This window comes from Schistocerca americana, unplaced genomic scaffold (genome assembly GCF_021461395.2).
Source record: "Schistocerca americana isolate TAMUIC-IGC-003095 unplaced genomic scaffold, iqSchAmer2.1 HiC_scaffold_165, whole genome shotgun sequence".
In the NCBI taxonomy this organism is placed as follows: Eukaryota; Metazoa; Arthropoda; class Insecta; order Orthoptera; family Acrididae; genus Schistocerca; species Schistocerca americana.
Window position 1 is genome coordinate 381023 of NW_025725738.1, and position 24439 is coordinate 405461.

At 48.3% G+C, this 24439-nt stretch overlaps 48 non-coding genes across 48 annotated transcripts; all 48 read right to left on the minus strand.

The window, feature by feature from the left end:
• Positions 1 to 481: 481 nt before the first annotated feature.
• Positions 482 to 553, minus strand: Trnat-agu. Its single transcript has one exon. It is a non-coding gene; the product is annotated as a tRNA-Thr (tRNA).
• Positions 554 to 891: 338 nt separating this feature from the next.
• Positions 892 to 964, minus strand: Trnak-cuu. Its single transcript has one exon. It is a non-coding gene; the product is annotated as a tRNA-Lys (tRNA).
• Positions 965 to 1417: 453 nt separating this feature from the next.
• Positions 1418 to 1490, minus strand: Trnar-ucg. The gene has a single exon. It is a non-coding gene; the product is annotated as a tRNA-Arg (tRNA).
• A 497-nt stretch (positions 1491 to 1987) lies between these two features.
• Trnat-agu lies at positions 1988 to 2059 on the minus strand. The gene has a single exon. It is a non-coding gene; the product is annotated as a tRNA-Thr (tRNA).
• A 338-nt stretch (positions 2060 to 2397) lies between these two features.
• On the minus strand, positions 2398 to 2470 carry Trnak-cuu. The gene has a single exon. It is a non-coding gene; the product is annotated as a tRNA-Lys (tRNA).
• Positions 2471 to 2923: 453 nt separating this feature from the next.
• On the minus strand, positions 2924 to 2996 carry Trnar-ucg. The gene has a single exon. It is a non-coding gene; the product is annotated as a tRNA-Arg (tRNA).
• Positions 2997 to 3493: 497 nt separating this feature from the next.
• On the minus strand, positions 3494 to 3565 carry Trnat-agu. The gene has a single exon. It is a non-coding gene; the product is annotated as a tRNA-Thr (tRNA).
• A 338-nt stretch (positions 3566 to 3903) lies between these two features.
• Trnak-cuu lies at positions 3904 to 3976 on the minus strand. Its single transcript has one exon. It is a non-coding gene; the product is annotated as a tRNA-Lys (tRNA).
• A 453-nt stretch (positions 3977 to 4429) lies between these two features.
• Trnar-ucg lies at positions 4430 to 4502 on the minus strand. The gene has a single exon. It is a non-coding gene; the product is annotated as a tRNA-Arg (tRNA).
• Positions 4503 to 4996: 494 nt separating this feature from the next.
• Positions 4997 to 5068, minus strand: Trnat-agu. The gene has a single exon. It is a non-coding gene; the product is annotated as a tRNA-Thr (tRNA).
• A 338-nt stretch (positions 5069 to 5406) lies between these two features.
• Positions 5407 to 5479, minus strand: Trnak-cuu. Its single transcript has one exon. It is a non-coding gene; the product is annotated as a tRNA-Lys (tRNA).
• A 453-nt stretch (positions 5480 to 5932) lies between these two features.
• On the minus strand, positions 5933 to 6005 carry Trnar-ucg. The gene has a single exon. It is a non-coding gene; the product is annotated as a tRNA-Arg (tRNA).
• A 497-nt stretch (positions 6006 to 6502) lies between these two features.
• On the minus strand, positions 6503 to 6574 carry Trnat-agu. Its single transcript has one exon. It is a non-coding gene; the product is annotated as a tRNA-Thr (tRNA).
• A 338-nt stretch (positions 6575 to 6912) lies between these two features.
• Positions 6913 to 6985, minus strand: Trnak-cuu. Its single transcript has one exon. It is a non-coding gene; the product is annotated as a tRNA-Lys (tRNA).
• A 453-nt stretch (positions 6986 to 7438) lies between these two features.
• Positions 7439 to 7511, minus strand: Trnar-ucg. Its single transcript has one exon. It is a non-coding gene; the product is annotated as a tRNA-Arg (tRNA).
• Positions 7512 to 8005: 494 nt separating this feature from the next.
• Trnat-agu lies at positions 8006 to 8077 on the minus strand. The gene has a single exon. It is a non-coding gene; the product is annotated as a tRNA-Thr (tRNA).
• A 338-nt stretch (positions 8078 to 8415) lies between these two features.
• Trnak-cuu lies at positions 8416 to 8488 on the minus strand. Its single transcript has one exon. It is a non-coding gene; the product is annotated as a tRNA-Lys (tRNA).
• A 453-nt stretch (positions 8489 to 8941) lies between these two features.
• On the minus strand, positions 8942 to 9014 carry Trnar-ucg. Its single transcript has one exon. It is a non-coding gene; the product is annotated as a tRNA-Arg (tRNA).
• Positions 9015 to 9508: 494 nt separating this feature from the next.
• On the minus strand, positions 9509 to 9580 carry Trnat-agu. Its single transcript has one exon. It is a non-coding gene; the product is annotated as a tRNA-Thr (tRNA).
• Positions 9581 to 9918: 338 nt separating this feature from the next.
• On the minus strand, positions 9919 to 9991 carry Trnak-cuu. The gene has a single exon. It is a non-coding gene; the product is annotated as a tRNA-Lys (tRNA).
• Positions 9992 to 10444: 453 nt separating this feature from the next.
• On the minus strand, positions 10445 to 10517 carry Trnar-ucg. The gene has a single exon. It is a non-coding gene; the product is annotated as a tRNA-Arg (tRNA).
• Positions 10518 to 11011: 494 nt separating this feature from the next.
• On the minus strand, positions 11012 to 11083 carry Trnat-agu. Its single transcript has one exon. It is a non-coding gene; the product is annotated as a tRNA-Thr (tRNA).
• A 338-nt stretch (positions 11084 to 11421) lies between these two features.
• Trnak-cuu lies at positions 11422 to 11494 on the minus strand. Its single transcript has one exon. It is a non-coding gene; the product is annotated as a tRNA-Lys (tRNA).
• Positions 11495 to 11947: 453 nt separating this feature from the next.
• Positions 11948 to 12020, minus strand: Trnar-ucg. The gene has a single exon. It is a non-coding gene; the product is annotated as a tRNA-Arg (tRNA).
• A 497-nt stretch (positions 12021 to 12517) lies between these two features.
• On the minus strand, positions 12518 to 12589 carry Trnat-agu. The gene has a single exon. It is a non-coding gene; the product is annotated as a tRNA-Thr (tRNA).
• A 338-nt stretch (positions 12590 to 12927) lies between these two features.
• Positions 12928 to 13000, minus strand: Trnak-cuu. Its single transcript has one exon. It is a non-coding gene; the product is annotated as a tRNA-Lys (tRNA).
• Positions 13001 to 13453: 453 nt separating this feature from the next.
• On the minus strand, positions 13454 to 13526 carry Trnar-ucg. Its single transcript has one exon. It is a non-coding gene; the product is annotated as a tRNA-Arg (tRNA).
• Positions 13527 to 14020: 494 nt separating this feature from the next.
• On the minus strand, positions 14021 to 14092 carry Trnat-agu. The gene has a single exon. It is a non-coding gene; the product is annotated as a tRNA-Thr (tRNA).
• A 338-nt stretch (positions 14093 to 14430) lies between these two features.
• Positions 14431 to 14503, minus strand: Trnak-cuu. Its single transcript has one exon. It is a non-coding gene; the product is annotated as a tRNA-Lys (tRNA).
• Positions 14504 to 14956: 453 nt separating this feature from the next.
• On the minus strand, positions 14957 to 15029 carry Trnar-ucg. The gene has a single exon. It is a non-coding gene; the product is annotated as a tRNA-Arg (tRNA).
• Positions 15030 to 15523: 494 nt separating this feature from the next.
• Positions 15524 to 15595, minus strand: Trnat-agu. Its single transcript has one exon. It is a non-coding gene; the product is annotated as a tRNA-Thr (tRNA).
• Positions 15596 to 15933: 338 nt separating this feature from the next.
• Trnak-cuu lies at positions 15934 to 16006 on the minus strand. The gene has a single exon. It is a non-coding gene; the product is annotated as a tRNA-Lys (tRNA).
• A 453-nt stretch (positions 16007 to 16459) lies between these two features.
• On the minus strand, positions 16460 to 16532 carry Trnar-ucg. The gene has a single exon. It is a non-coding gene; the product is annotated as a tRNA-Arg (tRNA).
• A 494-nt stretch (positions 16533 to 17026) lies between these two features.
• Positions 17027 to 17098, minus strand: Trnat-agu. Its single transcript has one exon. It is a non-coding gene; the product is annotated as a tRNA-Thr (tRNA).
• A 338-nt stretch (positions 17099 to 17436) lies between these two features.
• On the minus strand, positions 17437 to 17509 carry Trnak-cuu. Its single transcript has one exon. It is a non-coding gene; the product is annotated as a tRNA-Lys (tRNA).
• Positions 17510 to 17962: 453 nt separating this feature from the next.
• Positions 17963 to 18035, minus strand: Trnar-ucg. Its single transcript has one exon. It is a non-coding gene; the product is annotated as a tRNA-Arg (tRNA).
• Positions 18036 to 18529: 494 nt separating this feature from the next.
• On the minus strand, positions 18530 to 18601 carry Trnat-agu. Its single transcript has one exon. It is a non-coding gene; the product is annotated as a tRNA-Thr (tRNA).
• Positions 18602 to 18939: 338 nt separating this feature from the next.
• On the minus strand, positions 18940 to 19012 carry Trnak-cuu. The gene has a single exon. It is a non-coding gene; the product is annotated as a tRNA-Lys (tRNA).
• Positions 19013 to 19465: 453 nt separating this feature from the next.
• Positions 19466 to 19538, minus strand: Trnar-ucg. Its single transcript has one exon. It is a non-coding gene; the product is annotated as a tRNA-Arg (tRNA).
• Positions 19539 to 20032: 494 nt separating this feature from the next.
• Positions 20033 to 20104, minus strand: Trnat-agu. Its single transcript has one exon. It is a non-coding gene; the product is annotated as a tRNA-Thr (tRNA).
• A 338-nt stretch (positions 20105 to 20442) lies between these two features.
• Positions 20443 to 20515, minus strand: Trnak-cuu. The gene has a single exon. It is a non-coding gene; the product is annotated as a tRNA-Lys (tRNA).
• A 453-nt stretch (positions 20516 to 20968) lies between these two features.
• Trnar-ucg lies at positions 20969 to 21041 on the minus strand. Its single transcript has one exon. It is a non-coding gene; the product is annotated as a tRNA-Arg (tRNA).
• A 494-nt stretch (positions 21042 to 21535) lies between these two features.
• Trnat-agu lies at positions 21536 to 21607 on the minus strand. Its single transcript has one exon. It is a non-coding gene; the product is annotated as a tRNA-Thr (tRNA).
• A 338-nt stretch (positions 21608 to 21945) lies between these two features.
• Positions 21946 to 22018, minus strand: Trnak-cuu. Its single transcript has one exon. It is a non-coding gene; the product is annotated as a tRNA-Lys (tRNA).
• Positions 22019 to 22471: 453 nt separating this feature from the next.
• Trnar-ucg lies at positions 22472 to 22544 on the minus strand. The gene has a single exon. It is a non-coding gene; the product is annotated as a tRNA-Arg (tRNA).
• A 494-nt stretch (positions 22545 to 23038) lies between these two features.
• Positions 23039 to 23110, minus strand: Trnat-agu. Its single transcript has one exon. It is a non-coding gene; the product is annotated as a tRNA-Thr (tRNA).
• Positions 23111 to 23448: 338 nt separating this feature from the next.
• On the minus strand, positions 23449 to 23521 carry Trnak-cuu. The gene has a single exon. It is a non-coding gene; the product is annotated as a tRNA-Lys (tRNA).
• A 453-nt stretch (positions 23522 to 23974) lies between these two features.
• On the minus strand, positions 23975 to 24047 carry Trnar-ucg. Its single transcript has one exon. It is a non-coding gene; the product is annotated as a tRNA-Arg (tRNA).
• Positions 24048 to 24439: the final 392 nt, after the last annotated feature.

Below are 24439 nucleotides of genomic sequence, written 5' to 3' on the forward strand. Positions count from 1 at the left end.
TATTCCTTACATTCGTGTCATCTCGAAACGCTCATACCGCTGAGGAATTGTGTTTTCGTTCTACACAGCCGCTGCCTCTTGCTGCTTCCCACCCATTCGTTACATTCAAGCCTTTACGAGACCGACCAAGTAGAGATTGGGAACCAAGACCACACACTTTGTGCATTCGAAATCGAAGGCAGGGCGTCCCTCGCCGCATTTGCTACGATGGCGATTTCCTACTTCTGCAGAAGCGGCGGCGTCGACGACGACGACGCTCGCGAGAGGCTCTGTGATATTTGAAAAACACATGTAAAAAATATAATTCAGACTGCCGCCTCCCACCCTACGCTGTACCGCTTTGGAAAATGCTTTATCTGCGACATTCGCCTCAATCACATCTGAGAGTAATTCTAAATAAAACACCTGTTGCTAATTGTTCGTCGTTCCAGATACTGCTTGCTATACGGCCACGACGCGCAACTGATTTCGAAAATTCGTTTGCCTCCTGTGAGGATCGAACTCACGACCCCTGGTTTACTAGACCAATGCTCTGCCACTGAGCTAAAGAGGCGCGGCCTAGCGGTAGTTTTGCGTACTTCGTGCTTACGCTCGTCTGGATCATCAGGCTTAAGCTGACAACACTTCATATTACCGACTAATATTTGCAGCTATGGCGCACCATTACTGCTTGGCTACACATCTCACACGTAACCGATGTGCTCTCCAACCAACACCACTTACATTTCAGAACATGTCTTTGACACATGTCTACGAAATCACCTTCACCTTCAGATACACTTTCCTTGCGACTGATGGAGACGTAGGCAAAGTTTTAAGTTGCTATTTCCATTACGTCACATTGATCAGAAAAACGGTAATTTACATCTGCAGCGGAACAAAATTACGTTCCGCCCAGCGTGGGGCTCGAACCCACGACCCTGAGATTAAGAGTCTCATGCTCTACCGACTGAGCTAGCCGGGCTGCGTTGGTGACTACGTGTCGGGTCGCACGACACACAGTTCTGGTTTGGGTGGGGTGGTCCCATACAGAATCTCTCCATGCTGCCTAATGTTTTCCTAGCGTCACACACGTCACGTACTTCAGTTTTATTTCATAATCATTTCTGAGAGGTACAGGAACTGCATAAAAAACCTGCAGCGCTAGTGGTGTCAAAATTAACACACATATTTGATTTGACTCAGAAGCCGAACGGGTTACTTTCCGACGCTGTCTTAGATGCGCAAATGCCAGCCAAAACTCGCGGTGACGGCACTCAGCCGACCATTTCGCTAGATAACACCGTTCTGGCTGTGTGTGTATCACGCTCAAGTGCATCTCCAAGCAGGAAGTGGACAACAGCAACATTCAGACGATTTCGTACTGCTCAATAGCTACACTAAAACGGTGTGTTTCTTTTGCAGAATTGGAAAAACACGACCGTGACAGGATTCGAACCTGCAATCTTCGGATCCGAAGTCCGACGCCTTATCCATTAGGCCACACGGTCACTGGCCGCCAAGTATTCCTTACATTCGTGTCATCTCGAAACGCTCATACCGCTGAGGAATTGTGTTTTCGTTCTACACAGCCGCTGCCTCTTGCTGCTTCCCACCCATTCGTTACATTCAAGCCTTTACGAGACCGACCAAGTAGAGATTGGGAACCAAGACCACACACTTTGTGCATTCGAAATCGAAGGCAGGGCGTCCCTCGCCGCATTTGCTACGATGGCGATTTCCTACTTCTGCAGAAGCGGCGGCGTCGACGACGACGACGACGCTCGCGAGAGGCTCTGTGATATTTGAAAAACACATGTAAAAAATATAATTCAGACTGCCGCCTCCCACCCTACGCTGTACCGCTTTGGAAAATGCTTTATCTGCGACATTCGCCTCAATCACATCTGAGAGTAATTCTAAATAAAACACCTCTTGCTAATTGTTCGTCGTTCCAGATACTGCTTGCTATACGGCCACGACGCGCAACTGATTTCGAAAATTCGTTTGCCTCCTGTGAGGATCGAACTCACGACCCCTGGTTTACTAGACCAGTGCTATGCCACTGAGCTAAAGAGGCGCGGCCTAGCGGTAGTTTTGCGTACTTCGTGCTTACGCTCGTCTGGATCATCAGGCTTAAGCTGACAACACTTCATATTACCGACTAATATTTGCAGCTATGGCGCACCATTACTGCTTGGCTACACATCTCACACGTAACCGATGTGCTCTCCAACCAACACCACTTACATTTCAGAACATGTCTTTGACACATGTCTACGAAATCACCTTCACCTTCAGATACACTTTCCTTGCGACTGATGGAGACGTAGGCAAAGTTTTAAGTTGCTATTTCCATTACGTCACATTGATCAGAAAAACGGTAATTTACATCTGCAGCGGAACAAAATTACGTTCCGCCCAGCGTGGGGCTCGAACCCACGACCCTGAGATTAAGAGTCTCATGCTCTACCGACTGAGCTAGCCGGGCTGCGTTGGTGACTACGTGTCGGGTCGCACGACACACAGTTCTGGTTTGGGTGGGGTGGTCCCATACAGAATCTCTCCATGCTGCCTAATGTTTTCCTAGCGTCACACACGTCACGTACTTCAGTTTTATTTCATAATCATTTCTGAGAGGTACAGGAACTGCATAAAAAACCTGCAGCGCTAGTGGTGTCAAAATTAACACACATATTTGATTTGACTCAGAAGCCGAACGGGTTACTTTCCGACGCTGTCTTAGATGCGCAAATGCCAGCCAAAACTCGCGGTGACGGCACTCAGCCGACCATTTCGCTAGATAACACCGTTCTGGCTGTGTGTGTATCACGCTCAAGTGCATCTCCAAGCAGGAAGTGGACAACAGCAACATTCAGACGATTTCGTACTGCTCAATAGCTACACTAAAACGGTGTGTTTCTTTTGCAGAATTGGAAAAACACGACCGTGACAGGATTCGAACCTGCAATCTTCAGATCCGAAGTCCGACGCCTTATCCATTAGGCCACACGGTCACTGGCCGCCAAGTATTCCTTACATTCGTGTCATCTCGAAACGCTCATACCGCTGAGGAATTGTGTTTTCGTTCTACACAGCCGCTGCCTCTTGCTGCTTCCCACCCATTCGTTACATTCAAGCCTTTACGAGACCGACCAAGTAGAGATTGGGAACCAAGACCACACACTTTGTGCATTCGAAATCGAAGGCAGGGCGTCCCTCGCCGCATTTGCTACGATGGCGATTTCCTACTACTGCAGAAGCGGCGGCGTCGACGACGACGACGACGCTCGCGAGAGGCTCTGTGATATTTGAAAAACACATGTAAAAAATATAATTCAGACTGCCGCCTCCCACCCTACGCTGTACCGCTTTGGAAAATGCTTTATCTGCGACATTCGCCTCAATCACATCTGAGAGTAATTCTAAATAAAACACCTCTTGCTAATTGTTCGTCGTTCCAGATACTGCTTGCTATACGGCCACGACGCGCAACTGATTTCGAAAATTCGTTTGCCTCCTGTGAGGATCGAACTCACGACCCCTGGTTTACTAGACCAGTGCTATGCCACTGAGCTAAAGAGGCGCGGCCTAGCGGTAGTTTTGCGTACTTCGTGCTTACGCTCGTCTGGATCATCAGGCTTAAGCTGACAACACTTCATATTACCGACTAATATTTGCAGCTATGGCGCACCATTACTGCTTGGCTACACATCTCACACGTAACCGATGTGCTCTCCAACCAACACCACTTACATTTCAGAACATGTCTTTGACACATGTCTACGAAATCACCTTCACCTTCAGATACACTTTCCTTGCGACTGATGGAGACGTAGGCAAAGTTTTAAGTTGCTATTTCCATTACGTCACATTGATCAGAAAAACGGTAATTTACATCTGCAGCGGAACAAAATTACGTTCCGCCCAGCGTGGGGCTCGAACCCACGACCCTGAGATTAAGAGTCTCATGCTCTACCGACTGAGCTAGCCGGGCTGCGTTGGTGACTACGTGTCGGGTCGCACGACACACAGTTCTGGTTTGGGTGGGGTGGTCCCATACAGAATCTCTCCATGCTGCCTAATGTTTTCCTAGCGTCACACACGTCACGTACTTCAGTTTTATTTCATAATCATTTCTGAGAGGTACAGGAACTGCATAAAAAACCTGCAGCGCTAGTGGTGTCAAAATTAACACACATATTTGATTTGACTCAGAAGCCGAACGGGTTACTTTCCGACGCTGTCTTAGATGCGCAAATGCCAGCCAAAACTCGCGGTGACGGCACTCAGCCGACCATTTCGCTAGATAACACCGTTCTGGCTGTGTGTGTATCACGCTCAAGTGCATCTCCAAGCAGGAAGTGGACAACAGCAACATTCAGACGATTTCGTACTGCTCAATAGCTACACTAAAACGGTGTGTTTCTTTTGCAGAATTGGAAAAACACGACCGTGACAGGATTCGAACCTGCAATCTTCGGATCCGAAGTCCGACGCCTTATCCATTAGGCCACACGGTCACTGGCCGCCAAGTATTCCTTACATTCGTGTCATCTCGAAACGCTCATACCGCTGAGGAATTGTGTTTTCGTTCTACACAGCCGCTGCCTCTTGCTGCTTCCCACCCATTCGTTACATTCAAGCCTTTACGAGACCGACCAAGTAGAGATTGGGAACCAAGACCACACACTTTGTGCATTCGAAATCGAAGGCAGGGCGTCCCTCGCCGCATTTGCTACGATGGCGATTTCCTACTTCTGCAGAAGCGGCGGCGTCGACGACGACGACGCTCGCGAGAGGCTCTGTGATATTTGAAAAACACATGTAAAAAATATAATTCAGACTGCCGCCTCCCACCCTACGCTGTACCGCTTTGCAAAATGCTTTATCTGCGACATTCGCCTCAATCACATCTGAGAGTAATTCTAAATAAAACACCTGTTGCTAATTGTTCGTCGTTCCAGATACTGCTTGCTATACGGCCACGACGCGCAACTGATTTCGAAAATTCGTTTGCCTCCTGTGAGGATCGAACTCACGACCCCTGGTTTACTAGACCAGTGCTATGCCACTGAGCTAAAGAGGCGCGGCCTAGCGGTAGTTTTGCGTACTTCGTGCTTACGCTCGTCTGGATCATCAGGCTTATGCTGACAACACTTCATATTACCGACTAATATTTGCAGCTATGGCGCACCATTACTGCTTGGCTACACATCTCACACGTAACCGATGTGCTCTCCAACCAACACCACTTACATTTCAGAACATGTCTTTGACACATGTCTACGAAATCACCTTCACCTTCAGATACACTTTCCTTGCGACTGATGGAGACGTAGGCAAAGTCTTAAGTTGCTATTTCCATTACGTCACATTGATCAGAAAAACGGTAATTTACATCTGCAGCGGAACAAAATTACGTTCCGCCCAGCGTGGGGCTCGAACCCACGACCCTGAGATTAAGAGTCTCATGCTCTACCGACTGAGCTAGCCGGGCTGCGTTGGTGACTACGTGTCGGGTCGCACGACACACAGTTCTGGTTTGGGTGGGGTGGTCCCATACAGAATCTCTCCATGCTGCCTAATGTTTTCCTAGCGTCACACACGTCACGTACTTCAGTTTTATTTCATAATCATTTCTGAGAGGTACAGGAACTGCATAAAAAACCTGCAGCGCTAGTGGTGTCAAAATTAACACACATATTTGATTTGACTCAGAAGCCGAACGGGTTACTTTCCGACGCTGTCTTAGATGCGCAAATGCCAGCCAAAACTCGCGGTGACGGCACTCAGCCGACCATTTCGCTAGATAACACCGTTCTGGCTGTGTGTGTATCACGCTCAAGTGCATCTCCAAGCAGGAAGTGGACAACAGCAACATTCAGACGATTTCGTACTGCTCAATAGCTACACTAAAACGGTGTGTTTCTTTTGCAGAATTGGAAAAACACGACCGTGACAGGATTCGAACCTGCAATCTTCAGATCCGAAGTCCGACGCCTTATCCATTAGGCCACACGGTCACTGGCCGCCAAGTATTCCTTACATTCGTGTCATCTCGAAACGCTCATACCGCTGAGGAATTGTGTTTTCGTTCTACACAGCCGCTGCCTCTTGCTGCTTCCCACCCATTCGTTACATTCAAGCCTTTACGAGACCGACCAAGTAGAGATTGGGAACCAAGACCACACACTTTGTGCATTCGAAATCGAAGGCAGGGCGTCCCTCGCCGCATTTGCTACGATGGCGATTTCCTACTTCTGCAGAAGCGGCGGCGTCGACGACGACGACGACGCTCGCGAGAGGCTCTGTGATATTTGAAAAACACATGTAAAAAATATAATTCAGACTGCCGCCTCCCACCCTACGCTGTACCGCTTTGGAAAATGCTTTATCTGCGACATTCGCCTCAATCACATCTGAGAGTAATTCTAAATAAAACACCTCTTGCTAATTGTTCGTCGTTCCAGATACTGCTTGCTATACGGCCACGACGCGCAACTGATTTCGAAAATTCGTTTGCCTCCTGTGAGGATCGAACTCACGACCCCTGGTTTACTAGACCAGTGCTATGCCACTGAGCTAAAGAGGCGCGGCCTAGCGGTAGTTTTGCGTACTTCGTGCTTACGCTCGTCTGGATCATCAGGCTTAAGCTGACAACACTTCATATTACCGACTAATATTTGCAGCTATGGCGCACCATTACTGCTTGGCTACACATCTCACACGTAACCGATGTGCTCTCCAACCAACACCACTTACATTTCAGAACATGTCTTTGACACATGTCTACGAAATCACCTTCACCTTCAGATACACTTTCCTTGCGACTGATGGAGACGTAGGCAAAGTTTTAAGTTGCTATTTCCATTACGTCACATTGATCAGAAAAACGGTAATTTACATCTGCAGCGGAACAAAATTACGTTCCGCCCAGCGTGGGGCTCGAACCCACGACCCTGAGATTAAGAGTCTCATGCTCTACCGACTGAGCTAGCCGGGCTGCGTTGGTGACTACGTGTCGGGTCGCACGACACACAGTTCTGGTTTGGGTGGGGTGGTCCCATACAGAATCTCTCCATGCTGCCTAATGTTTTCCTAGCGTCACACACGTCACGTACTTCAGTTTTATTTCATAATCATTTCTGAGAGGTACAGGAACTGCATAAAAAACCTGCAGCGCTAGTGGTGTCAAAATTAACACACATATTTGATTTGACTCAGAAGCCGAACGGGTTACTTTCCGACGCTGTCTTAGATGCGCAAATGCCAGCCAAAACTCGCGGTGACGGCACTCAGCCGACCATTTCGCTAGATAACACCGTTCTGGCTGTGTGTGTATCACGCTCAAGTGCATCTCCAAGCAGGAAGTGGACAACAGCAACATTCAGACGATTTCGTACTGCTCAATAGCTACACTAAAACGGTGTGTTTCTTTTGCAGAATTGGAAAAACACGACCGTGACAGGATTCGAACCTGCAATCTTCGGATCCGAAGTCCGACGCCTTATCCATTAGGCCACACGGTCACTGGCCGCCAAGTATTCCTTACATTCGTGTCATCTCGAAACGCTCATACCGCTGAGGAATTGTGTTTTCGTTCTACACAGCCGCTGCCTCTTGCTGCTTCCCACCCATTCGTTACATTCAAGCCTTTACGAGACCGACCAAGTAGAGATTGGGAACCAAGACCACACACTTTGTGCATTCGAAATCGAAGGCAGGGCGTCCCTCGCCGCATTTGCTACGATGGCGATTTCCTACTTCTGCAGAAGCGGCGGCGTCGACGACGACGACGCTCGCGAGAGGCTCTGTGATATTTGAAAAACACATGTAAAAAATATAATTCAGACTGCCGCCTCCCACCCTACGCTGTACCGCTTTGCAAAATGCTTTATCTGCGACATTCGCCTCAATCACATCTGAGAGTAATTCTAAATAAAACACCTGTTGCTAATTGTTCGTCGTTCCAGATACTGCTTGCTATACGGCCACGACGCGCAACTGATTTCGAAAATTCGTTTGCCTCCTGTGAGGATCGAACTCACGACCCCTGGTTTACTAGACCAGTGCTATGCCACTGAGCTAAAGAGGCGCGGCCTAGCGGTAGTTTTGCGTACTTCGTGCTTACGCTCGTCTGGATCATCAGGCTTATGCTGACAACACTTCATATTACCGACTAATATTTGCAGCTATGGCGCACCATTACTGCTTGGCTACACATCTCACACGTAACCGATGTGCTCTCCAACCAACACCACTTACATTTCAGAACATGTCTTTGACACATGTCTACGAAATCACCTTCACCTTCAGATACACTTTCCTTGCGACTGATGGAGACGTAGGCAAAGTTTTAAGTTGCTATTTCCATTACGTCACATTGATCAGAAAAACGGTAATTTACATCTGCAGCGGAACAAAATTACGTTCCGCCCAGCGTGGGGCTCGAACCCACGACCCTGAGATTAAGAGTCTCATGCTCTACCGACTGAGCTAGCCGGGCTGCGTCGGTGACTACGTGTCAGGTCGCACGACACACAGTTCTGGTTTAGGTGGGGTGGTCCCATACAGAATCTCTCCATGCTGCCTAATGTTTTCCTAGCGTCACACACGTCACGTACTTCAGTTTTATTTCATAATCATTTCTGAGAGGTACAGGAACTGCATAAAAAACCTGCAGCGCTAGTGGTGTCAAAATTAACACACATATTTGATTTGACTCAGAAGCCGAACGGGTTACTTTCCGACGCTGTCTTAGATGCGCAAATGCCAGCCAAAACTCGCGGTGACGGCACTCAGCCGACCATTTCGCTAGATAACACCGTTCTGGCTGTGTGTGTATCACGCTCAAGTGCATCTCCAAGCAGGAAGTGGACAACAGCAACATTCAGACGATTTCGTACTGCTCAATAGCTACACTAAAACGGTGTGTTTCTTTTGCAGAATTGGAAAAACACGACCGTGACAGGATTCGAACCTGCAATCTTCGGATCCGAAGTCCGACGCCTTATCCATTAGGCCACACGGTCACTGGCCGCCAAGTATTCCTTACATTCGTGTCATCTCGAAACGCTCATACCGCTGAGGAATTGTGTTTTCGTTCTACACAGCCGCTGCCTCTTGCTGCTTCCCACCCATTCGTTACATTCAAGCCTTTACGAGACCGACCAAGTAGAGATTGGGAACCAAGACCACACACTTTGTGCATTCGAAATCGAAGGCAGGGCGTCCCTCGCCGCATTTGCTACGATGGCGATTTCCTACTTCTGCAGAAGCGGCGGCGTCGACGACGACGACGCTCGCGAGAGGCTCTGTGATATTTGAAAAACACATGTAAAAAATATAATTCAGACTGCCGCCTCCCACCCTACGCTGTACCGCTTTGGAAAATGCTTTATCTGCGACATTCGCCTCAATCACATCTGAGAGTAATTCTAAATAAAACACCTCTTGCTAATTGTTCGTCGTTCCAGATACTGCTTGCTATACGGCCACGACGCGCAACTGATTTCGAAAATTCGTTTGCCTCCTGTGAGGATCGAACTCACGACCCCTGGTTTACTAGACCAGTGCTATGCCACTGAGCTAAAGAGGCGCGGCCTAGCGGTAGTTTTGCGTACTTCGTGCTTACGCTCGTCTGGATCATCAGGCTTAAGCTGACAACACTTCATATTACCGACTAATATTTGCAGCTATGGCGCACCATTACTGCTTGGCTACACATCTCACACGTAACCGATGTGCTCTCCAACCAACACCACTTACATTTCAGAACATGTCTTTGACACATGTCTACGAAATCACCTTCACCTTCAGATACACTTTCCTTGCGACTGATGGAGACGTAGGCAAAGTTTTAAGTTGCTATTTCCATTACGTCACATTGATCAGAAAAACGGTAATTTACATCTGCAGCGGAACAAAATTACGTTCCGCCCAGCGTGGGGCTCGAACCCACGACCCTGAGATTAAGAGTCTCATGCTCTACCGACTGAGCTAGCCGGGCTGCGTTGGTGACTACGTGTCGGGTCGCACGACACACAGTTCTGGTTTGGGTGGGGTGGTCCCATACAGAATCTCTCCATGCTGCCTAATGTTTTCCTAGCGTCACACACGTCACGTACTTCAGTTTTATTTCATAATCATTTCTGAGAGGTACAGGAACTGCATAAAAAACCTGCAGCGCTAGTGGTGTCAAAATTAACACACATATTTGATTTGACTCAGAAGCCGAACGGGTTACTTTCCGACGCTGTCTTAGATGCGCAAATGCCAGCCAAAACTCGCGGTGACGGCACTCAGCCGACCATTTCGCTAGATAACACCGTTCTGGCTGTGTGTGTATCACGCTCAAGTGCATCTCCAAGCAGGAAGTGGACAACAGCAACATTCAGACGATTTCGTACTGCTCAATAGCTACACTAAAACGGTGTGTTTCTTTTGCAGAATGGGAAAAACACGACCGTGACAGGATTCGAACCTGCAATCTTCGGATCCGAAGTCCGACGCCTTATCCATTAGGCCACACGGTCACTGGCCGCCAAGTATTCCTTACATTCGTGTCATCTCGAAACGCTCATACCGCTGAGGAATTGTGTTTTCGTTCTACACAGCCGCTGCCTCTTGCTGCTTCCCACCCATTCGTTACATTCAAGCCTTTACGAGACCGACCAAGTAGAGATTGGGAACCAAGACCACACACTTTGTGCATTCGAAATCGAAGGCAGGGCGTCCCTCGCCGCATTTGCTACGATGGCGATTTCCTACTTCTGCAGAAGCGGCGGCGTCGACGACGACGACGCTCGCGAGAGGCTCTGTGATATTTGAAAAACACATGTAAAAAATATAATTCAGACTGCCGCCTCCCACCCTACGCTGTACCGCTTTGCAAAATGCTTTATCTGCGACATTCGCCTCAATCACATCTGAGAGTAATTCTAAATAAAACACCTGTTGCTAATTGTTCGTCGTTCCAGATACTGCTTGCTATACGGCCACGACGCGCAACTGATTTCGAAAATTCGTTTGCCTCCTGTGAGGATCGAACTCACGACCCCTGGTTTACTAGACCAGTGCTATGCCACTGAGCTAAAGAGGCGCGGCCTAGCGGTAGTTTTGCGTACTTCGTGCTTACGCTCGTCTGGATCATCAGGCTTATGCTGACAACACTTCATATTACCGACTAATATTTGCAGCTATGGCGCACCATTACTGCTTGGCTACACATCTCACACGTAACCGATGTGCTCTCCAACCAACACCACTTACATTTCAGAACATGTCTTTGACACATGTCTACGAAATCACCTTCACCTTCAGATACACTTTCCTTGCGACTGATGGAGACGTAGGCAAAGTCTTAAGTTGCTATTTCCATTACGTCACATTGATCAGAAAAACGGTAATTTACATCTGCAGCGGAACAAAATTACGTTCCGCCCAGCGTGGGGCTCGAACCCACGACCCTGAGATTAAGAGTCTCATGCTCTACCGACTGAGCTAGCCGGGCTGCGTTGGTGACTACGTGTCGGGTCGCACGACACACAGTTCTGGTTTGGGTGGGGTGGTCCCATACAGAATCTCTCCATGCTGCCTAATGTTTTCCTAGCGTCACACACGTCACGTACTTCAGTTTTATTTCATAATCATTTCTGAGAGGTACAGGAACTGCATAAAAAACCTGCAGCGCTAGTGGTGTCAAAATTAACACACATATTTGATTTGACTCAGAAGCCGAACGGGTTACTTTCCGACGCTGTCTTAGATGCGCAAATGCCAGCCAAAACTCGCGGTGACGGCACTCAGCCGACCATTTCGCTAGATAACACCGTTCTGGCTGTGTGTGTATCACGCTCAAGTGCATCTCCAAGCAGGAAGTGGACAACAGCAACATTCAGACGATTTCGTACTGCTCAATAGCTACACTAAAACGGTGTGTTTCTTTTGCAGAATTGGAAAAACACGACCGTGACAGGATTCGAACCTGCAATCTTCAGATCCGAAGTCCGACGCCTTATCCATTAGGCCACACGGTCACTGGCCGCCAAGTATTCCTTACATTCGTGTCATCTCGAAACGCTCATACCGCTGAGGAATTGTGTTTTCGTTCTACACAGCCGCTGCCTCTTGCTGCTTCCCACCCATTCGTTACATTCAAGCCTTTACGAGACCGACCAAGTAGAGATTGGGAACCAAGACCACACACTTTGTGCATTCGAAATCGAAGGCAGGGCGTCCCTCGCCGCATTTGCTACGATGGCGATTTCCTACTTCTGCAGAAGCGGCGGCGTCGACGACGACGACGACGCTCGCGAGAGGCTCTGTGATATTTGAAAAACACATGTAAAAAATATAATTCAGACTGCCGCCTCCCACCCTACGCTGTACCGCTTTGGAAAATGCTTTATCTGCGACATTCGCCTCAATCACATCTGAGAGTAATTCTAAATAAAACACCTCTTGCTAATTGTTCGTCGTTCCAGATACTGCTTGCTATACGGCCACGACGCGCAACTGATTTCGAAAATTCGTTTGCCTCCTGTGAGGATCGAACTCACGACCCCTGGTTTACTAGACCAGTGCTATGCCACTGAGCTAAAGAGGCGCGGCCTAGCGGTAGTTTTGCGTACTTCGTGCTTACGCTCGTCTGGATCATCAGGCTTAAGCTGACAACACTTCATATTACCGACTAATATTTGCAGCTATGGCGCACCATTACTGCTTGGCTACACATCTCACACGTAACCGATGTGCTCTCCAACCAACACCACTTACATTTCAGAACATGTCTTTGACACATGTCTACGAAATCACCTTCACCTTCAGATACACTTTCCTTGCGACTGATGGAGACGTAGGCAAAGTTTTAAGTTGCTATTTCCATTACGTCACATTGATCAGAAAAACGGTAATTTACATCTGCAGCGGAACAAAATTACGTTCCGCCCAGCGTGGGGCTCGAACCCACGACCCTGAGATTAAGAGTCTCATGCTCTACCGACTGAGCTAGCCGGGCTGCGTTGGTGACTACGTGTCGGGTCGCACGACACACAGTTCTGGTTTGGGTGGGGTGGTCCCATACAGAATCTCTCCATGCTGCCTAATGTTTTCCTAGCGTCACACACGTCACGTACTTCAGTTTTATTTCATAATCATTTCTGAGAGGTACAGGAACTGCATAAAAAACCTGCAGCGCTAGTGGTGTCAAAATTAACACACATATTTGATTTGACTCAGAAGCCGAACGGGTTACTTTCCGACGCTGTCTTAGATGCGCAAATGCCAGCCAAAACTCGCGGTGACGGCACTCAGCCGACCATTTCGCTAGATAACACCGTTCTGGCTGTGTGTGTATCACGCTCAAGTGCATCTCCAAGCAGGAAGTGGACAACAGCAACATTCAGACGATTTCGTACTGCTCAATAGCTACACTAAAACGGTGTGTTTCTTTTGCAGAATTGGAAAAACACGACCGTGACAGGATTCGAACCTGCAATCTTCGGATCCGAAGTCCGACGCCTTATCCATTAGGCCACACGGTCACTGGCCGCCAAGTATTCCTTACATTCGTGTCATCTCGAAACGCTCATACCGCTGAGGAATTGTGTTTTCGTTCTACACAGCCGCTGCCTCTTGCTGCTTCCCACCCATTCGTTACATTCAAGCCTTTACGAGACCGACCAAGTAGAGATTGGGAACCAAGACCACACACTTTGTGCATTCGAAATCGAAGGCAGGGCGTCCCTCGCCGCATTTGCTACGATGGCGATTTCCTACTTCTGCAGAAGCGGCGGCGTCGACGACGACGACGCTCGCGAGAGGCTCTGTGATATTTGAAAAACACATGTAAAAAATATAATTCAGACTGCCGCCTCCCACCCTACGCTGTACCGCTTTGCAAAATGCTTTATCTGCGACATTCGCCTCAATCACATCTGAGAGTAATTCTAAATAAAACACCTGTTGCTAATTGTTCGTCGTTCCAGATACTGCTTGCTATACGGCCACGACGCGCAACTGATTTCGAAAATTCGTTTGCCTCCTGTGAGGATCGAACTCACGACCCCTGGTTTACTAGACCAGTGCTATGCCACTGAGCTAAAGAGGCGCGGCCTAGCGGTAGTTTTGCGTACTTCGTGCTTACGCTCGTCTGGATCATCAGGCTTATGCTGACAACACTTCATATTACCGACTAATATTTGCAGCTATGGCGCACCATTACTGCTTGGCTACACATCTCACACGTAACCGATGTGCTCTCCAACCAACACCACTTACATTTCAGAACATGTCTTTGACACATGTCTACGAAATCACCTTCACCTTCAGATACACTTTCCTTGCGACTGATGGAGACGTAGGCAAAGTTTTAAGTTGCTATTTCCATTACGTCACATTGATCAGAAAAACGGTAATTTACATCTGCAGCGGAACAAAATTACGTTCCGCCCAGCGTGGGGCTCGAACCCACGACCCTGAGATTAAGAGTCTCATGCTCTACCGACTGAGCTAGCCGGGCTGCGTCGGTGACTACGTGTCAGGTCGCACGACACACAGTTCTGGTTTAGGTGGGGTGGTCCCATACAGAATCTCTCCATGCTGCCTAATGTTTTCCTAGCGTCACACACGTCACGTACTTCAGTTTTATTTCATAATCATTTCTGAGAGGTACAGGAACTGCATAAAAAACCTGCAGCGCTAGTGGTGTCAAAATTAACACACATATTTGATTTGACTCAGAAGCCGAACGGGTTACTTTCCGACGCTGTCTTAGATGCGCAAATGCCAGCCAAAACTCGCGGTGACGGCACTCAGCCGACCATTTCGCTAGATAACACCGTTCTGGCTGTGTGTGTATCACGCTCAAGTGCATCTCCAAGCAGGAAGTGGACAACAGCAACATTCAGACGATTTCGTACTGCTCAATAGCTACACTAAAACGGTGTGTTTCTTTTGCAGAATTGGAAAAACACGACCGTGACAGGATTCGAACCTGCAATCTTCGGATCCGAAGTCCGACGCCTTATCCATTAGGCCACACGGTCACTGGCCGCCAAGTATTCCTTACATTCGTGTCATCTCGAAACGCTCATACCGCTGAGGAATTGTGTTTTCGTTCTACACAGCCGCTGCCTCTTGCTGCTTCCCACCCATTCGTTACATTCAAGCCTTTACGAGACCGACCAAGTAGAGATTGGGAACCAAGACCACACACTTTGTGCATTCGAAATCGAAGGCAGGGCGTCCCTCGCCGCATTTGCTACGATGGCGATTTCCTACTTCTGCAGAAGCGGCGGCGTCGACGACGACGACGCTCGCGAGAGGCTCTGTGATATTTGAAAAACACATGTAAAAAATATAATTCAGACTGCCGCCTCCCACCCTACGCTGTACCGCTTTGGAAAATGCTTTATCTGCGACATTCGCCTCAATCACATCTGAGAGTAATTCTAAATAAAACACCTCTTGCTAATTGTTCGTCGTTCCAGATACTGCTTGCTATACGGCCACGACGCGCAACTGATTTCGAAAATTCGTTTGCCTCCTGTGAGGATCGAACTCACGACCCCTGGTTTACTAGACCAGTGCTATGCCACTGAGCTAAAGAGGCGCGGCCTAGCGGTAGTTTTGCGTACTTCGTGCTTACGCTCGTCTGGATCATCAGGCTTAAGCTGACAACACTTCATATTACCGACTAATATTTGCAGCTATGGCGCACCATTACTGCTTGGCTACACATCTCACACGTAACCGATGTGCTCTCCAACCAACACCACTTACATTTCAGAACATGTCTTTGACACATGTCTACGAAATCACCTTCACCTTCAGATACACTTTCCTTGCGACTGATGGAGACGTAGGCAAAGTTTTAAGTTGCTATTTCCATTACGTCACATTGATCAGAAAAACGGTAATTTACATCTGCAGCGGAACAAAATTACGTTCCGCCCAGCGTGGGGCTCGAACCCACGACCCTGAGATTAAGAGTCTCATGCTCTACCGACTGAGCTAGCCGGGCTGCGTTGGTGACTACGTGTCGGGTCGCACGACACACAGTTCTGGTTTGGGTGGGGTGGTCCCATACAGAATCTCTCCATGCTGCCTAATGTTTTCCTAGCGTCACACACGTCACGTACTTCAGTTTTATTTCATAATCATTTCTGAGAGGTACAGGAACTGCATAAAAAACCTGCAGCGCTAGTGGTGTCAAAATTAACACACATATTTGATTTGACTCAGAAGCCGAACGGGTTACTTTCCGACGCTGTCTTAGATGCGCAAATGCCAGCCAAAACTCGCGGTGACGGCACTCAGCCGACCATTTCGCTAGATAACACCGTTCTGGCTGTGTGTGTATCACGCTCAAGTGCATCTCCAAGCAGGAAGTGGACAACAGCAACATTCAGACGATTTCGTACTGCTCAATAGCTACACTAAAACGGTGTGTTTCTTTTGCAGAATGGGAAAAACACGACCGTGACAGGATTCGAACCTGCAATCTTCGGATCCGAAGTCCGACGCCTTATCCATTAGGCCACACGGTCACTGGCCGCCAAGTATTCCTTACATTCGTGTCATCTCGAAACGCTCATACCGCTGAGGAATTGTGTTTTCGTTCTACACAGCCGCTGCCTCTTGCTGCTTCCCACCCATTCGTTACATTCAAGCCTTTACGAGACCGACCAAGTAGAGATTGGGAACCAAGACCACACACTTTGTGCATTCGAAATCGAAGGCAGGGCGTCCCTCGCCGCATTTGCTACGATGGCGATTTCCTACTTCTGCAGAAGCGGCGGCGTCGACGACGACGACGCTCGCGAGAGGCTCTGTGATATTTGAAAAACACATGTAAAAAATATAATTCAGACTGCCGCCTCCCACCCTACGCTGTACCGCTTTGCAAAATGCTTTATCTGCGACATTCGCCTCAATCACATCTGAGAGTAATTCTAAATAAAACACCTGTTGCTAATTGTTCGTCGTTCCAGATACTGCTTGCTATACGGCCACGACGCGCAACTGATTTCGAAAATTCGTTTGCCTCCTGTGAGGATCGAACTCACGACCCCTGGTTTACTAGACCAGTGCTATGCCACTGAGCTAAAGAGGCGCGGCCTAGCGGTAGTTTTGCGTACTTCGTGCTTACGCTCGTCTGGATCATCAGGCTTATGCTGACAACACTTCATATTACCGACTAATATTTGCAGCTATGGCGCACCATTACTGCTTGGCTACACATCTCACACGTAACCGATGTGCTCTCCAACCAACACCACTTACATTTCAGAACATGTCTTTGACACATGTCTACGAAATCACCTTCACCTTCAGATACACTTTCCTTGCGACTGATGGAGACGTAGGCAAAGTTTTAAGTTGCTATTTCCATTACGTCACATTGATCAGAAAAACGGTAATTTACATCTGCAGCGGAACAAAATTACGTTCCGCCCAGCGTGGGGCTCGAACCCACGACCCTGAGATTAAGAGTCTCATGCTCTACCGACTGAGCTAGCCGGGCTGCGTCGGTGACTACGTGTCAGGTCGCACGACACACAGTTCTGGTTTAGGTGGGGTGGTCCCATACAGAATCTCTCCATGCTGCCTAATGTTTTCCTAGCGTCACACACGTCACGTACTTCAGTTTTATTTCATAATCATTTCTGAGAGGTACAGGAACTGCATAAAAAACCTGCAGCGCTAGTGGTGTCAAAATTAACACACATATTTGATTTGACTCAGAAGCCGAACGGGTTACTTTCCGACGCTGTCTTAGATGCGCAAATGCCAGCCAAAACTCGCGGTGACGGCACTCAGCCGACCATTTCGCTAGATAACACCGTTCTGGCTGTGTGTGTATCACGCTCAAGTGCATCTCCAAGCAGGAAGTGGACAACAGCAACATTCAGACGATTTCGTACTGCTCAATAGCTACACTAAAACGGTGTGTTTCTTTTGCAGAATTGGAAAAACACGACCGTGACAGGATTCGAACCTGCAATCTTCGGATCCGAAGTCCGACGCCTTATCCATTAGGCCACACGGTCACTGGCCGCCAAGTATTCCTTACATTCGTGTCATCTCGAAACGCTCATACCGCTGAGGAATTGTGTTTTCGTTCTACACAGCCGCTGCCTCTTGCTGCTTCCCACCCATTCGTTACATTCAAGCCTTTACGAGACCGACCAAGTAGAGATTGGGAACCAAGACCACACACTTTGTGCATTCGAAATCGAAGGCAGGGCGTCCCTCGCCGCATTTGCTACGATGGCGATTTCCTACTTCTGCAGAAGCGGCGGCGTCGACGACGACGACGCTCGCGAGAGGCTCTGTGATATTTGAAAAACACATGTAAAAAATATAATTCAGACTGCCGCCTCCCACCCTACGCTGTACCGCTTTGGAAAATGCTTTATCTGCGACATTCGCCTCAATCACATCTGAGAGTAATTCTAAATAAAACACCTGTTGCTAATTGTTCGTCGTTCCAGATACTGCTTGCTATACGGCCACGACGCGCAACTGATTTCGAAAATTCGTTTGCCTCCTGTGAGGATCGAACTCACGACCCCTGGTTTACTAGACCAGTGCTATGTCACTGAGCTAAAGAGGCGCGGCCTAGCGGTAGTTTTGCGTACTTCGTGCTTACGCTCGTCTGGATCATCAGGCTTAAGCTGACAACACTTCATATTACCGACTAATATTTGCAGCTATGGCGCACCATTACTGCTTGGCTACACATCTCACACGTAACCGATGTGCTCTCCAACCAACACCACTTACATTTCAGAACATGTCTTTGACACATGTCTACGAAATCACCTTCACCTTCAGATACACTTTCCTTGCGACTGATGGAGACGTAGGCAAAGTTTTAAGTTGCTATTTCCATTACGTCACATTGATCAGAAAAACGGTAATTTACATCTGCAGCGGAACAAAATTACGTTCCGCCCAGCGTGGGGCTCGAACCCACGACCCTGAGATTAAGAGTCTCATGCTCTACCGACTGAGCTAGCCGGGCTGCGTTGGTGACTACGTGTCGGGTCGCACGACACACAGTTCTGGTTTGGGTGGGGTGGTCCCATACAGAATCTCTCCATGCTGCCTAATGTTTTCCTAGCGTCACACACGTCACGTACTTCAGTTTTATTTCATAATCATTTCTGAGAGGTACAGGAACTGCATAAAAAACCTGCAGCGCTAGTGGTGTCAAAATTAACACACATATTTGATTTGACTCAGAAGCCGAACGGGTTACTTTCCGACGCTGTCTTAGATGCGCAAATGCCAGCCAAAACTCGCGGTGACGGCACTCAGCCGACCATTTCGCTAGATAACACCGTTCTGGCTGTGTGTGTATCACGCTCAAGTGCATCTCCAAGCAGGAAGTGGACAACAGCAACATTCAGACGATTTCGTACTGCTCAATAGCTACACTAAAACGGTGTGTTTCTTTTGCAGAATTGGAAAAACACGACCGTGACAGGATTCGAACCTGCAATCTTCGGATCCGAAGTCCGACGCCTTATCCATTAGGCCACACGGTCACTGGCCGCCAAGTATTCCTTACATTCGTGTCATCTCGAAACGCTCATACCGCTGAGGAATTGTGTTTTCGTTCTACACAGCCGCTGCCTCTTGCTGCTTCCCACCCATTCGTTACATTCAAGCCTTTACGAGACCGACCAAGTAGAGATTGGGAACCAAGACCACACACTTTGTGCATTCGAAATCGAAGGCAGGGCGTCCCTCGCCGCATTTGCTACGATGGCGATTTCCTACTTCTGCAGAAGCGGCGGCGTCGACGACGACGACGCTCGCGAGAGGCTCTGTGATATTTGAAAAACACATGTAAAAAATATAATTCAGACTGCCGCCTCCCACCCTACGCTGTACCGCTTTGCAAAATGCTTTATCTGCGACATTCGCCTCAATCACATCTGAGAGTAATTCTAAATAAAACACCTGTTGCTAATTGTTCGTCGTTCCAGATACTGCTTGCTATACGGCCACGACGCGCAACTGATTTCGAAAATTCGTTTGCCTCCTGTGAGGATCGAACTCACGACCCCTGGTTTACTAGACCAGTGCTATGCCACTGAGCTAAAGAGGCGCGGCCTAGCGGTAGTTTTGCGTACTTCGTGCTTACGCTCGTCTGGATCATCAGGCTTATGCTGACAACACTTCATATTACCGACTAATATTTGCAGCTATGGCGCACCATTACTGCTTGGCTACACATCTCACACGTAACCGATGTGCTCTCCAACCAACACCACTTACATTTCAGAACATGTCTTTGACACATGTCTACGAAATCACCTTCACCTTCAGATACACTTTCCTTGCGACTGATGGAGACGTAGGCAAAGTTTTAAGTTGCTATTTCCATTACGTCACATTGATCAGAAAAACGGTAATTTACATCTGCAGCGGAACAAAATTACGTTCCGCCCAGCGTGGGGCTCGAACCCACGACCCTGAGATTAAGAGTCTCATGCTCTACCGACTGAGCTAGCCGGGCTGCGTCGGTGACTACGTGTCAGGTCGCACGACACACAGTTCTGGTTTAGGTGGGGTGGTCCCATACAGAATCTCTCCATGCTGCCTAATGTTTTCCTAGCGTCACACACGTCACGTACTTCAGTTTTATTTCATAATCATTTCTGAGAGGTACAGGAACTGCATAAAAAACCTGCAGCGCTAGTGGTGTCAAAATTAACACACATATTTGATTTGACTCAGAAGCCGAACGGGTTACTTTCCGACGCTGTCTTAGATGCGCAAATGCCAGCCAAAACTCGCGGTGACGGCACTCAGCCGACCATTTCGCTAGATAACACCGTTCTGGCTGTGTGTGTATCACGCTCAAGTGCATCTCCAAGCAGGAAGTGGACAACAGCAACATTCAGACGATTTCGTACTGCTCAATAGCTACACTAAAACGGTGTGTTTCTTTTGCAGAATTGGAAAAACACGACCGTGACAGGATTCGAACCTGCAATCTTCGGATCCGAAGTCCGACGCCTTATCCATTAGGCCACACGGTCACTGGCCGCCAAGTATTCCTTACATTCGTGTCATCTCGAAACGCTCATACCGCTGAGGAATTGTGTTTTCGTTCTACACAGCCGCTGCCTCTTGCTGCTTCCCACCCATTCGTTACATTCAAGCCTTTACGAGACCGACCAAGTAGAGATTGGGAACCAAGACCACACACTTTGTGCATTCGAAATCGAAGGCAGGGCGTCCCTCGCCGCATTTGCTACGATGGCGATTTCCTACTTCTGCAGAAGCGGCGGCGTCGACGACGACGACGCTCGCGAGAGGCTCTGTGATATTTGAAAAACACATGTAAAAAATATAATTCAGACTGCCGCCTCCCACCCTACGCTGTACCGCTTTGGAAAATGCTTTATCTGCGACATTCGCCTCAATCACATCTGAGAGTAATTCTAAATAAAACACCTGTTGCTAATTGTTCGTCGTTCCAGATACTGCTTGCTATACGGCCACGACGCGCAACTGATTTCGAAAATTCGTTTGCCTCCTGTGAGGATCGAACTCACGACCCCTGGTTTACTAGACCAGTGCTATGTCACTGAGCTAAAGAGGCGCGGCCTAGCGGTAGTTTTGCGTACTTCGTGCTTACGCTCGTCTGGATCATCAGGCTTAAGCTGACAACACTTCATATTACCGACTAATATTTGCAGCTATGGCGCACCATTACTGCTTGGCTACACATCTCACACGTAACCGATGTGCTCTCCAACCAACACCACTTACATTTCAGAACATGTCTTTGACACATGTCTACGAAATCACCTTCACCTTCAGATACACTTTCCTTGCGACTGATGGAGACGTAGGCAAAGTTTTAAGTTGCTATTTCCATTACGTCACATTGATCAGAAAAACGGTAATTTACATCTGCAGCGGAACAAAATTACGTTCCGCCCAGCGTGGGGCTCGAACCCACGACCCTGAGATTAAGAGTCTCATGCTCTACCGACTGAGCTAGCCGGGCTGCGTTGGTGACTACGTGTCGGGTCGCACGACACACAGTTCTGGTTTGGGTGGGGTGGTCCCATACAGAATCTCTCCATGCTGCCTAATGTTTTCCTAGCGTCACACACGTCACGTACTTCAGTTTTATTTCATAATCATTTCTGAGAGGTACAGGAACTGCATAAAAAACCTGCAGCGCTAGTGGTGTCAAAATTAACACACATATTTGATTTGACTCAGAAGCCGAACGGGTTACTTTCCGACGCTGTCTTAGATGCGCAAATGCCAGCCAAAACTCGCGGTGACGGCACTCAGCCGACCATTTCGCTAGATAACACCGTTCTGGCTGTGTGTGTATCACGCTCAAGTGCATCTCCAAGCAGGAAGTGGACAACAGCAACATTCAGACGATTTCGTACTGCTCAATAGCTACACTAAAACGGTGTGTTTCTTTTGCAGAATTGGAAAAACACGACCGTGACAGGATTCGAACCTGCAATCTTCGGATCCGAAGTCCGACGCCTTATCCATTAGGCCACACGGTCACTGGCCGCCAAGTATTCCTTACATTCGTGTCATCTCGAAACGCTCATACCGCTGAGGAATTGTGTTTTCGTTCTACACAGCCGCTGCCTCTTGCTGCTTCCCACCCATTCGTTACATTCAAGCCTTTACGAGACCGACCAAGTAGAGATTGGGAACCAAGACCACACACTTTGTGCATTCGAAATCGAAGGCAGGGCGTCCCTCGCCGCATTTGCTACGATGGCGATTTCCTACTTCTGCAGAAGCGGCGGCGTCGACGACGACGACGCTCGCGAGAGGCTCTGTGATATTTGAAAAACACATGTAAAAAATATAATTCAGACTGCCGCCTCCCACCCTACGCTGTACCGCTTTGGAAAATGCTTTATCTGCGACATTCGCCTCAATCACATCTGAGAGTAATTCTAAATAAAACACCTGTTGCTAATTGTTCGTCGTTCCAGATACTGCTTGCTATACGGCCACGACGCGCAACTGATTTCGAAAATTCGTTTGCCTCCTGTGAGGATCGAACTCACGACCCCTGGTTTACTAGACCAGTGCTATGCCACTGAGCTAAAGAGGCGCTGCCTAGCGGTAGTTTTGCGTACTTCGTGCTTACGCTCGTCTGGATCATCAGGCTTAAGCTGACAACACTTCATATTACCGACTAATATTTGCAGCTATGGCGCACCATTACTGCTTGGCTACACATCTCACACGTAACCGATGTGCTCTCCAACCAACACCACTTACATTTCAGAACATGTCTTTGACACATGTCTACGAAATCACCTTCACCTTCAGATACACTTTCCTTGCGACTGATGGAGACGTAGGCAAAGTTTTAAGTTGCTATTTCCATTACGTCACATTGATCAGAAAAACGGTAATTTACATCTGCAGCGGAACAAAATTACGTTCCGCCCAGCGTGGGGCTCGAACCCACGACCCTGAGATTAAGAGTCTCATGCTCTACCGACTGAGCTAGCCGGGCTGCGTTGGTGACTACGTGTCGGGTCGCACGACACACAGTTCTGGTTTGGGTGGGGTGGTCCCATACAGAATCTCTCCATGCTGCCTAATGTTTTCCTAGCGTCACACACGTCACGTACTTCAGTTTTATTTCATAATCATTTCTGAGAGGTACAGGAACTGCATAAAAAACCTGCAGCGCTAGTGGTGTCAAAATTAACACACATATTTGATTTGACTCAGAAGCCGAACGGGTTACTTTCCGACGCTGTCTTAGATGCGCAAATGCCAGCCAAAACTCGCGGTGACGGCACTCAGCCGACCATTTCGCTAGATAACACCGTTCTGGCTGTGTGTGTATCACGCTCAAGTGCATCTCCAAGCAGGAAGTGGACAACAGCAACATTCAGACGATTTCGTACTGCTCAATAGCTACACTAAAACGGTGTGTTTCTTTTGCAGAATTGGAAAAACACGACCGTGACAGGATTCGAACCTGCAATCTTCGGATCCGAAGTCCGACGCCTTATCCATTAGGCCACACGGTCACTGGCCGCCAAGTATTCCTTACATTCGTGTCATCTCGAAACGCTCATACCGCTGAGGAATTGTGTTTTCGTTCTACACAGCCGCTGCCTCTTGCTGCTTCCCACCCATTCGTTACATTCAAGCCTTTACGAGACCGACCAAGTAGAGATTGGGAACCAAGACCACACACTTTGTGCATTCGAAATCGAAGGCAGGGCGTCCCTCGCCGCATTTGCTACGATGGCGATTTCCTACTTCTGCAGAAGCGGCGGCGTCGACGACGACGACGACGCTCGCGAGAGGCTCTGTGATATTTGAAAAACACATGTAAAAAATATAATTCAGACTGCCGCCTCCCACCCTACGCTGTACCGCTTTGGAAAATGCTTTATCTGCGACATTCGCCTCAATC